Source organism: Dipteris shenzhenensis, chromosome 20 (assembly GCF_047967505.1).
Source record: "Dipteris shenzhenensis isolate YYH24624 ecotype China chromosome 20, Dip_SZ_1.0, whole genome shotgun sequence".
Lineage (NCBI taxonomy): Eukaryota > Viridiplantae > Streptophyta > Polypodiopsida > Gleicheniales > Dipteridaceae > Dipteris > Dipteris shenzhenensis.
Window position 1 is genome coordinate 52901559 of NC_141615.1, and position 13478 is coordinate 52915036.

The following is a 13478-nucleotide window of genomic DNA, read 5'->3' on the forward strand; positions in this document are numbered from 1 at the left end:
TGTGCCTCTTCTACACACACACACACACACAACCATATGACTACTAGTGGATGCACACATGCACCTAGCAAGCCCTTGACCACACACATCCCAATAATTTTGTTCCATCTAGATCAATGTAGCCCAACTTGTCCTTGATGCATCCCAGTTTCATGCCTAGGCAAGATATGTGTTATAGAACGATGGCATCCATTAAAATGTGAGGCTTTGTAAGTATAAATTGGACCAAACTATCTAGGATTTATTTTCAAACATATTCTAGATCATTACCAAGTTTAGTTTCATGTGGATCAATGTAGCCTAGCAAGCTCTTGATGCACCCCAATCAAGAGCCTATGTAAGGTATGGATTAAAGAATGACATCATCTATTAAAATATGAGATTTAATGTCTAAATGGAACAATTTGTAGGATTCTTTATTGTAATATCTTATAAAAGCAATACCATCTATTAAATGTGGGTCTCAAAAAGGAAAAATTTGGCCAAAAGTTTTATTTGCACTATTTTATAAATCCTTGCCAAGTTTCGTTTCATTTCTATCAATTTACCCTAATTTGGCCTTCATGCACCCCAATTTAGGGCCTAGGCGGGTTATGGATTAAAAGTTATTGCATCTATTACCATCGTAATGTGACCAAAATGGCAGTCATAGTATATTGTAAATCATTACCAATATTTTGCTGAATTTGGATTAATGTGGACAAAACTTGCCACATTAATCAATCCGGCGGCCAAGGGGATGTAAGCCCATTAAATCATCGTGGCCACGAATTACTTCACAAAGTGGGCAGAGGCCAGGGCCACTAGGAAGTTTGATGCGAGAATGACCGATAAGATCTTGTATGAAAATGTTATACCATGCTTCGACCTCCCACTTGAAATTGCGAGTGATCAAGAGACTCACTTTATCAATGACATGATACACATCCTAATGAGTGAGTTCATGTGATTGTCCATAGGAAATCTATACCCTACTACCCTCAAGCAAATGGTCAAGCCAAAAGCTTGAATAATACTTTGTACCAAACAATGACATGATTGGGAACATAAACTCACCGCATCACTTTGGGCATATCAAATGGTGTACAATGTTGACTAACTTCATGCCCTTTAGCCTTGCATTTGGGGTGGAAGTAGTTATGCCTATGGAATTTATTGTCCTAAGCCTCAAAGTCACCATTAGAGATAGATTATCAGATGAGGCTATTCCTAAAAAGCTAATAGAGCTTGAAAAGCTTGATGATATGAGACTGAGAGTGGTGCATGGCATCAAGGTCAAAAACCTCAGTCAACAAGAAGTGGTTTGACTTCAATCTCTAAAACAAGGACCTCAAGGAAGGTGACCTTGCACTATTTTATAGAGCAAAGAATACAAAACATTAGCTGAAATATCTATTGGTATATGTGCAATGCTCACCTCTCACATGAGCAATTGCCACCTCTCATATGTAACCACCAATGTTCCATAGTGCCCTTTTGTAAGGCCCCCATTATGAGGAGAAGCCATGGTGTGAGCACTAGACATTGGTAGGATCCTAGTTTTGACACTAGATGAGGTCTCATGGTGACTATTTGATGGTTATTAGGAGATGGTAGAAGGAATAACATACTCCTCGGGGGTTCAAGGGTAGCACCCTCGATGGGGGTCTGGGGGCAATGCCCCTCGCAAACGGGCTCCAAGGTCTACCAATAGGCCTTGGCCCGCAATAGTATTCCCTCCATTGCATGCATGCACACATTCTCATGTGAATTTTCTTACGCATGCTGGCCGGTGGTCAATGGTCTTTGGCCGATGGTGAAATTCAAGCAAACATGTGCCACTATCCTCACACTTAGTCACACAATGTGCTAAGGCAATATGCATGTGCCACCACCAGTCCACCAGTGTGGTGAAATCGGTCTACTATGAAGGGCTATATAAGGAGGCCACTTCTCGAGCCTCAACATTGAATGCCAATACCTATACCTCAAGTCCTTCTCCATCTAGAACCTATCTAGATCGCCATCAAAGATCTACTAGGAGAGCGCACATGTGGATAGCACCATCAGTTATATCTTATTTAGTGATTAAAAAATTTAATTATGCTCTATTGTATCTTTTCTTTGGTTATTGTACTATTGTTGTTGTCAAATGATCTCTCTGCTGCATCATATTTCTATATGGTATCAGAGCACTAGGTGCTTTGAGTAGTGATAGTGCAAGAAACTCACTTGCAACAAAGCTTTGAACACTTGGTGTGATGGTGGATGCTCCTCAGTGGAACTTCTGGAGCATCTACTGCTGTTGCCGCTCCTACTCCAATGATTCACATTCAACCACCCACCTTCATGGAAGGAAAACTTGATGGTACCAACTACACTCTTTGGAAGTTTAAGATAAGTGCAATCCTAGACTCATATGAGCTGTTAGAAACAATTCTCGAGAGTGATCCAGAATGAGTTGGCACTGTTGATCCTGCAAATCCTAGCAATATAATTCCTCCTGATGCGACTCTTCTTCTAGCATGGAAGGAACACAATGCTGATGCACTTTGCACCATCACAAGTGTATTTGATTTGGTGCTCATTTTGATTCAACACATGTCCAATGCATCTGAGGCTTGGAACATCTTGAAGAATCAGTACAAGACCCACAATGAGACTCGGATTCAACATATGGAAAATCAACTTGCTTCCAAAAAGCTTGTGAAAGGGGAGACTATTGATACATTCATCACGAGGATCAAGAACTTGTGTGATCAAATGTTTGTTGTGGGAATTGCAAAGACTAGTGAAGAGCTAGCTCGGAGGTGCATTTGAATTCTTCCATAGAAATTTAGCGATTTAGTAACAGCACTTAACACTCATTTTCAAACTGATGCACTTAATTTGAAGAATTTTGTGCATTACTACTTGAGGAGGAGATGCAATTCAAGAGTCATGATCGTGGGAGCAATGCTGCTTTCACCACTATTACCAAAGGGAGAAGTGCCAATTCTTTAGAAAAGAAGAAGCCGAAGAAGAAGAAGTTTCAAGGGTCATGTTACTATTACAGCAAGAAAGGTCATACTACAAAAGATTGCAGAAATAAGTAATACGATGAGAAGAATAGGACCTTGAAAGCTTCATGGAAGGGCAAGGACATTGTCATCAACAACAATGCTAAAGTTGAGCTCAAGCTATTTGTGGCTATCAAGGAGATGTGCTCCATGGCTCAATCTTCACCAAGAAACACTTCACAGGTATTGGATATCAGTGCAACCCAACAAATGACAGGAATGAAAGAATGGCATAGTTTTCTTCAGCCTCTACAAGAACCCACAAATGTCGTGGTTGGGAATGATGCAAAATGTGTAGTTCAAGGGACTTGTACCATCTCATTTGCAGTGTCTGATGTACTTTTTGTTCCATAAAACAAAACAAATCTACTCTCTATTGCTATAATAATTGATCAAGATCTTGTAGTTTGCTTAGATGCAAAGGGAAATGTTGTGGGCATAGGTTCTAGGAAAAACAACTTGTATGAGCTCATTGCACTTTTTAGATTTGGAGACATGAAGGATTTGACATGAGCGTTTTGGCCACATAGGCTATGTTGTGCTAAAGGAAATGCAAAAGAAAGGGATGTTGCACATTTTCTTGCACTCACAAATAAGTTGGAGCCATGTGAAGCTTGTTTGATGAGCAAGCAAGCCAGGAAGCCACTTCCACATGCGATCAAAAATCGACCAAAGGCACCTCTAGAGCTAGTACAGGCTGATCTCTATGGTAAGATGTCTACTAAAGCTTTGTGTGGATCTCTCTACTTCATGTTGATAGTCGATGATTATAGTAGATATATGTGGGTGTATTTATTTTGGGATAAGGCTCAAGCTCTTGAAAAGTTTAAATTGTGGCACAAGCTTGTAGAAAATGAAACAAGAAAGACGGTCAAAAAATTTTGCACTGATCGAGTACGAGAGTCCATGATAAAGGAATTTGACAAAGTATTGCAATGAGCATGGCATTAAGCAGCAACTTACTGCTCCCCATACACCTCAACAAAATAGTATTGTAGAACATCGAAACCGAACAATCGTTGAGATGGGACACTGCATGTTGAAGGCAAAGGGGATGCCCAACACATTCTAGTCTAAGGCAATACATACAACAGTCTATATTCTCAATCAGTGCTATACAAAGGTTCTCAAAGGGATGACTCCACAAGAGGCCTGTGAAGAGAGTGGGAGAGAAGGAAGGAGTCTCACTTGTAGCTTTCTCACATACACAATGGGGGAATATACACAAAGGTGGAGGCTGAAAATAGTTTTCCTCTTCTTAGTTGTGAAAGCCAAAAGAACTCTCTCTTAGTACAAAAGGAATAGATGAACCCTATATGTGGGTATCAAACCAAACTCTACTAACCTAGGTGGCATACTAACTGAGCCACTAACTAGAGTACATATTAAAGATAGCTATCATCCAGCTATTATTCATGGGCGGTGTACCAACTGCATCTGCAACTAACAAGTCGGTGACATAGATGCACAATGGTCACCCTGGCATATCACGAGTGGAGCTCGATATCTTAACACTCCCCCTCGAGCTCAATCCCAATTTCTGCACACCAAGTAGGTCTCTGAACTTGCGCAGCTTCTCTGCACCCAATGCCTTCATGAATATGTCAGCTACCTGATCCTCTGTGCTGACATAAACCAGATCAATAAAACCTACTAGAACCTTCTCCCACACATAGTGATAATGCACCTCAATGTGCTTTGTTCTAGCATGATAGGCTGGGTTATTTGCCAAGTGTATACTGCTCATGTTGTCACAATAAATGACATTTGGCCCATTTGTAGACTGATGCATATCATAAAGTAGCTTACGCAACCAAGCTACCTCACATGCAGCCATTGTTGCACCCCTGTACTCAGCCTCTGTGCTCGACAAGGCAACTGTGGATTGTTTCTTGCTGCTCCAAGTGACTGCAGCACTCCCAAAAGAGAACACATATCCACTGGTAGATCGTCTATCAGAAATACTACCTGCCCAATTAGCATTAGTGTATCCATGCAACTGTATTTGAACCCCAGTCTCCCCCAGTCTCATAAAATAGTCCATACTACAATGTGGACTTCACATACCTCAGTATGGATCTACCCACATCCAAATGTGGTTTCCTTGGAGCCTGCATAAACTTACTTACCAACCCAACAACATAGCTCAAATTTGGCTTGGTAATAGTCATATAAATCAAACTTCGTACTATGCATCTGTACATAGTAGGGTCTTCCAGAAGCTCACTTGCATCTGTGCTCAGCTTCACATTCTGCTCCAACGGAACTGAAATAGGCTTACACCCTCTCATCCCATATTTGGATAGCATGTCCAATCCATATTGCCTCTGCAAGAGCCATATCCCACTTGTGGATCTAACCACCTCAATGCCCAAGAAGTAACACAGCTCTCCCAAATCCTTCATCTCAAACTTCTGCTTCAATAGCATTTTCACATGAAGGATATCTTCATCACTATCACTTGTGATGATCAAATCATCAAATAAATGACAAGCAGCATAATACCTTTCTCTGTTTTTCTCACATAAAGTGAGAAATCTGCCGTGGAAATCTGAAAGCCAATAGTGACAAATACTGTCCTATCTTGTCAGACCATTCTTTGAGTGCTTGCTTCAAGCCATACAAGGCTTTCTTCAACCTACAAACAAACTCAGGATGAACATCATGCACATAACCTGGTGGCTCATATAGACCTCTTCTTGCAAATCACCATGCAAGAAGGCATTCTTTACATCAATCTGATGTAAAGACCATCCCTTTGATGTAGCCATAGCAATAAATGCTCTTACGGTTGCCATCCTTGCAACCGGACTGAATGTTTCTTCATAATCAATGCCATATGTCTATGCATACCCCTTGACAACTAATCTTGCCTTGTATCTGCTCACAAAACCATATGCACTGTGCTTCATCTTATAAACCCACTTGCAGCCAATTGCATTCTTGTCTTTAGGCAAAGGCACCAATTCCCATATAGCATTTGCTTCCAAGGCATCCATTTCTTCATCCAAGGCTTTCTCCCATTTTTCTTTTCCCATGGCTTGCTCAAAAGAAGTGGGATCTGGTTTGTGTATCACTTTGACCATATAGGCATAGTGAATGGTTGTAAATCCATCATATTTCAGCCGATCCATAGGATACTTAACTCTGGTAGACCTGCAAAAATTAGGCTCACTACTAGGTGCTCTCAAAACACCCCTTGTCTTCCTTACTCTAGGTGTAACAATAGAAGGAATACCCAACTCATCATCAAGGCTCTGTTCTGAGCCATTGGATTCACCATCCACATAAGAGTGACCTGCATTCACATCAACCATGGGCTAATCTACTTTCTCTTTTCCCTTTCATGATACTTGCATACCACTATCTACATTGCTTTGAGGAGATTCTTCTGATCTCAATCTGCCTATCCATGGCGAAGTATGTGAACCACTGCTAGAGGACACTACAGGTCCACTAATATTTTATGATTGCTACTGTGAATTCTATGCAGCATTACCATTTTGTGCATCTACATCATTGATCACATTTACAAGTTTATAACAGCGGCTCATCTCATCAAAAACAACATCTCTACTCACTGTAAACTTATGAGTAGAAGGGTTATAGCATCTATACCCTTTCTACTATAGAGAATAACCAATAAAGATGCACTTCTCAGCCTTTGGATCCAACTTGGATCTCAACTCATCTGGCACATGAACATAGGCAATGCAACCAAAAACTTTCAAATGAGAATTATCTGGTTTCCTACAAGTGTACCTCTCCTCTGGCATCATGCCATGTATTTCTGCAGTGGGAGTCCTGTTCATTATGTAGACTGCTGTAGTAACTTCACTTTTAAAAGCTTTGAAATGCCCAAACACTTCACTTTTCTTTTTCATAAAATACACCCAAACTTTTTTGTTGTAGTCATCAATAAAAGTGACAAAATAATGATAGCCTCTAATAGATGCAGCTTTAGTAGTCCACACATCAGAGTGGATTAATTCCAATGGCCTCTTAATCTCTTGAACATGTCTAGGAAATGGTCTCCTTGCCTGTTTTCCAAATTGACAGGCTTCACATACCTTATGCATTTCTGCAACCTTGAACTTAGGCAATCCTGCAACAATATTTTGGGCCTGCATTAATTCCAGTCACTATACATTAACATGACCAATGCATTTATTCCAGATATCAATATCTGCAACTACACCGGTCCCATGTGCAAACATTGCTACACTGAATTCAGGCATGTCTGCATCCAACGTAAACATCCTGCCCTTCTTCTTCCCTTTTGCTATCAAACGACCTTTATTTTTCATATCCTCAACAAAGCATCCATGAGGATTAAATCTGACCTGCAAGCCTTGCTCAACCATTTGACCAACAGAAACCAGGTTCTTGGTGATATTCGGGACATGAAATACATCAAGCAAGTATTTCTTTTTCCCATCCTGCATAGACAAAGGAATTTTACCAATCTGCACAATAGGATGTGCAGTATCATCACCAGTGTCCACAAATCCTGGTCTTTCCATTTTCCTTGCATCCTGCATCCATTCTGCATGACCTATCATGTGGTTTAATGCACCTCAGTCAACATACCACACATCATTGCTTTCTTCTGCACTTGTCACAGAATTGGTCATGTGCTGCACTATAAACAAATGCTCATTTTTGTCATCACCCTGTATACTAGAGGATGCATAATTGCCTTGCTGCAATTTTCCATTCATGATGTCATTCTGCTTTTTGTAGCAGTCTTTAGCCATATGACCCATTTTACCATAGTAGTAGCATTCAACATTACTGTTTGCATTTTGGCCTCTCTGCCATCCACCACGACCTCTTTGGCTCCCCCTACCTCTAAAGTTACCATGTCCTCCTCCATAGGACTGGTTTTCTTGAATTTGCTGCATATTTTGATTTCTGCCACAGCCTCCAGATCGGCCTGCTCTACCTTTGCCTCTACCTCTTCCAGTAGAAGATAGTTTCTTTTGAAGCTCCTCCTGAAGAAGATGCACCACCATTTCTCTGCTCTTCAAAAATTAGAAGAGCAATCAACTCCTTAAAATTAGGAAATTTTTTATGGATGGCAATGGATGTCCTGAATTGTGCATAATCCTTTCCTAGACCAATCAAGGTCACAGAAACTAAATCATCATCTTCCACTGGTGACCCAATGGAAGCAAGTGCATCTGCAATCTTCTTCACCTTCATGTGGTAGTCATTGATGCTCATATTTTCTCTCTGCACATTATGCAACTCCTGCTTGAGCTACATTTTATTGGCTTGCGTATTTGTGATGTACATTTTTGTCAAAGTATCCCATGCCTCCTTTAGCGTGCTTGCATCCTGAATATGCACAATCATAGAATTTGAAATACTGATAGACAGCCATTACATAACTTTTCTGGCTCTCTCATGCCATCCTTTAAATGCCTACAACTCCTATTGATTTGGAACATTAGGAATAACTGGTTCTTGTTTAGCTCCAGTAATGAACTCCCAATAGCCTTTTTCCTTAAAGAAATTCATCATTCTAGACTTCCATGCTGGGAAGTTGTTCTTGTCAAGCTTTTCAGTGACTATTTATGAAAGAGCATCAAACGCCATTACAGAACACTGCAAAAATATTCTCACTTCAAAAAAAACTTCTACCTCACAAGGGCAAATCTACAAAACTGACAAAACTGGTATTTGACCACACAGTCACTTCCTAGTGATGATTTTGCATCAACAGGTAATAAAAATGATTCTTTCACTCCTAATCTCTTTGCACACAGGCATATGATGCAATTTCTGCGGCAACTTTTCACCGACCTACGGAACAATGGTGACACAGCAAAAATAGGGCACTTTCTTGAGTGCCTATGGAAAACTTCCGCCACCAAAATGGGCCCCAAAATGGCCTCAAAATTGTAGTCTCCTGTAGCATAAACTGCCCTCTCTCCACACCGCGAAGGGCGTCCCAATCTGAGATAGTGCACTCTTGCACTTTCAGGTTGTGCTACCTGTAGAGATTTGCTCCCAAACTCGAAAAAAAAGGGAAAGCAACACTGATCCTCTTACTAGGACACCGCAAACTTGGTTTGCTTTCTTGAGCTCCTTACCACGAATTGAGCTCTGATACCATGTAAAGAGTGGGAGAGAAGGAAGGAGTCTCACTTGCAGCTTTCTCACATACACAATTGGGGAATATACACAAAGGTGGAGGCTGAAAACAGTTTTCCTCTTCTTAGTTGTCAAAAGCCAAGAGAACTCTCTCTTAGTACAAAAGGAATAGATGAACCCTATATGTGGGTCTCAAACCAAACTCAGCTAACCTAGGTGGCATACTAACTGAGCCACTAACTAGATTACATAAAGATAGCTATCATCCAACTATTATTCATGGGCGGTGTACCAACCGCATCTGCAGCTAACAAGTCGGTGACATAAATGCACAATGGTCACCCTGGCATATCACAAGTGGAGCTCAATATCTTAACAAGGCCTACTCGGGTAAGAAACCTTCAATTTCTCATTTTCGTACATTTGGATGCGGTTGTTATGCACACATTCCAGATGCACTGAGAACCAAACTAGATGCTAAGAGCACAAAATGTATCTTCTTGGGATATAGCATGGAGTCAAAGGCCTGTCTACTTTATGATGTAGAGGCAAAGAAGATCATTGTAAACCAAGATGTGATGTTTGTTGAGAGACCACACTCGGTGATGGATATAGTTCCAACCACTTCAACTAAAGAAATAACTTGCCATTTACTGACCTAAAAATACAAAGAAACTATCAAGGAGAGGTGTTCTCTCATAGTGAGGACCAAGAAATCCATCATATTGCACCAATCACACAACAAAAAAAGCCACAACCAAGGTGGGTGCAGCAGCTCTCTGATGATCAAAACCCAAAATCTATGCAAGAAAGTCCACAACCCGATGGACCTCGCAGATCAAAGAGAATAGAAGAGCAATGCCGATCAACTGATCTCATAGTTAACATGGCCTTAATGGCTGAGATTATAGAGATAGTCAAGGAGACAACAAACTTGGAGGAGGCACTTGTAGACCCAAAATGGAAGGTGGCTATGCAATCAGAATATGACAGCCTAATGAAGAACGACACTTGGGAACTTGTAAGGTGACCTACAAAGAGAAAGGTAATTAGTAGAAAGTGGGTATGGAAAGCAAAATATAAAGCTAATTGTAGTCTAGAAATGTATAATGCTCGTCGTGTTGCACAAGGCTTCTCACAGGTGGAAGGTTCTGATGTAAGTGAAATTTTTGCACCTATAGCTAAAATGACTAGTACCAGTACGGTACTTGCTATCGCTGCTCATAAAAAATTGGTATTTTTTCAAATCGATACTAAGTTTGCATTCTTGAATGGGCATATCAAGGAGGAGGTGTTTGTAGCTCAGCCACTAGGTTTTGAGTTGCCCCATTCATAGAGAATAAAGTGTGTAGGTTAAAGAAGGCATTGTACTGACGGCTATGAAATAGGCCCCACAAGCATGGTATTAAAGGAAAGATACATTTTTCCTAAATTGTGGTTTTTTGAGAAGTGCTTCTGATGCTAACCTTTATGTAATGAATCAAGATGGAAAATAAGTTATTATTGTCTTGTATGTGGATGATCTTGTCATCACAGGTGACCATGAGAAGATGATCCAACAAACATGTCAGCTATTGAGCTATGAATTTGAAATGATAGATTTGGAGCTCCTAGACTATTGTTTGGGAATTGAGATCTGGTAAGAGCTGGGTAAAATCTTCATCTCCCAACAAAACTATGCTCGAGATATTCTAAATGAATTCAGCATGACTGAGTGCAAGCATGTGGTCACACCCATGGAGGTGAATGCAAGGATTTCTACAAAGGATGCCTCACCATTGGTCGACATCAAGAAGTATAGAAGGCTGGTGGGAAGTCTAATTTTTCTTTGCAATACCAGGATTGACATCAATTTTACAGTTGACATCTTAAGTAGGTTCTTGAATCATCCTCGAGAGAACCATTGGAACACATGCATGTGAGTTCTTAAGTACCTCAAAGGAACTCTTGACTATGGCATCACTTATAGATCAGGAGATTCCTTGATTGGCTACTATAACTTAGATTGGGTAGGTGATGTTGACTCCAGAAAGTTAGTTTCTAGATATTCATTCTTACTTGGATCTAGGATTTGTTCTTGGGTAAGCAAGAAACACGCCACAATGGCCCTCTCTTCTACAGAAGTAAATTACAAGGCAACTTGTTTGCTGCATGTGAGGCAGTTTGGCTTCGAAGGATCTTGGTAGACATAGGAGTTCTAGTGAGAGAGCCTACATCACTAAGGTGTGACAACCAAAGTTTCATGGCCATCTCTAAGAACCCTGTGTTTCATGCTCAGACAAAGCATATCAAGGTTTAGTACCACTATGGATGGGAGCTGATCTAGAATGAGATCATTGATCTAGAATACTGTTGCACTGAGAAGAACTGTGCTAACATCTTCAGTAAAGCTTTGGGGAACTTGGAGCATCTTATTTAGTATCTTCATGAGCTTGGCAAGAACCTAGTTCACCTTTGGGTGGACATTGAGAGGGGGGGTTGGTATATGTGCAATGCCCACCTCTCATATGTAACTGCCAATGTCCATAATGCCCTTTTGTAAAGCCCCCATTATGAGGAGAAGCCATGGTGTGAGCATTGGACATTGGTAGGATCCTAGATTTGACACTAGATGAGGTCTCATGGTGGTGATTGTTTGATGGTTAGGAGATGGTAGAAGGAACAACGTACTCCTCAGGGGTTCAGGGCAGTACCCCCAATGGGGGTCTAGGGGCAACGCCCCCAATGAAGGTGTCTTGCGTCAGCAGGTAGGCCCCAACCCACAACCCATGATGGTATGCCCTCTGTTTCATGCACATGAGCAATCGTGTGTGAATTTGCTTACGCGCATGTGGTCAATGGTTGATGGTCAATGGTCTTTGGCCGGTGGTGAAATTCAAGCAAACATGTGCAACCGTCCTCACACTTAGTCATGCAATGTGATAAGTCAATATGCATGTGCCACCAACAGCCCACCAGTGTGGAGGAATCAGTCTACTACTAAGGGCTATACAAGGAGGCCACTTCTCAAGGCTCAACATCGAATGATAATACCCCTACTTCAAGTCCTTCTCCATCTAGATTCTATCTAGATCACCATCGAAGCTCTACTGGAGAGCACACGGGTGGACACCACCATTAGTTGTATCTTATTTGATGATACAAATTTTTAATTGTGCTCTATCATGTCTATTCTTTGGTTATTGTACTATCATTTGTTATTGTACTATCTTTGGTTACTGTACTATCGTTGTTATCAAATGATCTCTTTGATGCATTATATTTCTATAATATCATAGTATGGGTCCATATTGAGTTGTGTAAATCACACCGCAAGGGTCATGCCATATCACAACCCTTGATGGAATTTAGATGGATGGCTACATTAATGCTAGTAAGCTCAAAATCTATTATTCCCCCCTAATGCTTCAAACACTACAAGCCATCCATCATCAAAAAGAGTTGAAAAAATAAGTAGCTCATATGAAATGGCAAGCAATAGAAGAGGCTATATCCCATCAAGCCAAATTAAAAAACTTAGGCCTTGTAATGATTTGTAAGACATCTATGGAAGGGTTAAACCCCATAAATGATCTATCTATTGCACCCACTTGCTAGAATGTATGTGGATCTTCCATTGGGTAGGAAGACTACTTGCTCTGTGAAAGCCTTTGTGGAACTTGAGGCAATTTGTTATATTACGAAAAGTGCGCCGAGCCCTTGACATCTTAGGTAACACTTGAACCTACTCCTATGATGGTACGAGCAATAAATAGTCAAAACTCACTAGCCATAGGTTACATGGACTTACTAGTATTATCAAATAACCATAGGGTGGCAAGTAGATGTTATGTGATGTGCCATAGACTTACGAGTATTATCATATAACCATAGGGTGGAAAGTAAATGTTATGTGATGCTTGCATGTGCCATGGACTTACTAGTATTATCATATAACCATAGGGTGGCAAGTAGATGTTATGTGATGCCTGCATGTGCCATGGACGAGTAATCAATCCTTAAAATAACCTGATTCTCAATTGACAAATTGATTTGCAAGAATGCACAACAACATTGACAAATGATGGTCATGATCTCCATCGGTTTGAGGGCCTCATACCTAGCAGTCCCCAAGCCCTACAAGCCCCACAACGTGCCTGGCCCCAGTCAGCATGAGCACCATAACTCCACTGAGCTGGCTGAAGCTTCCTCATCTTCTCCTATCCACATCAATGCCCTACCCACATCCTCCATCGATGATGCCATCATGGCACCAAGAGGAAAGAAAAGAAGGCCACCAACAGTTGTATCCACCATATCGAGAGCACCAACCCTACCTCTTCCCCATATGCTTATGGTCAA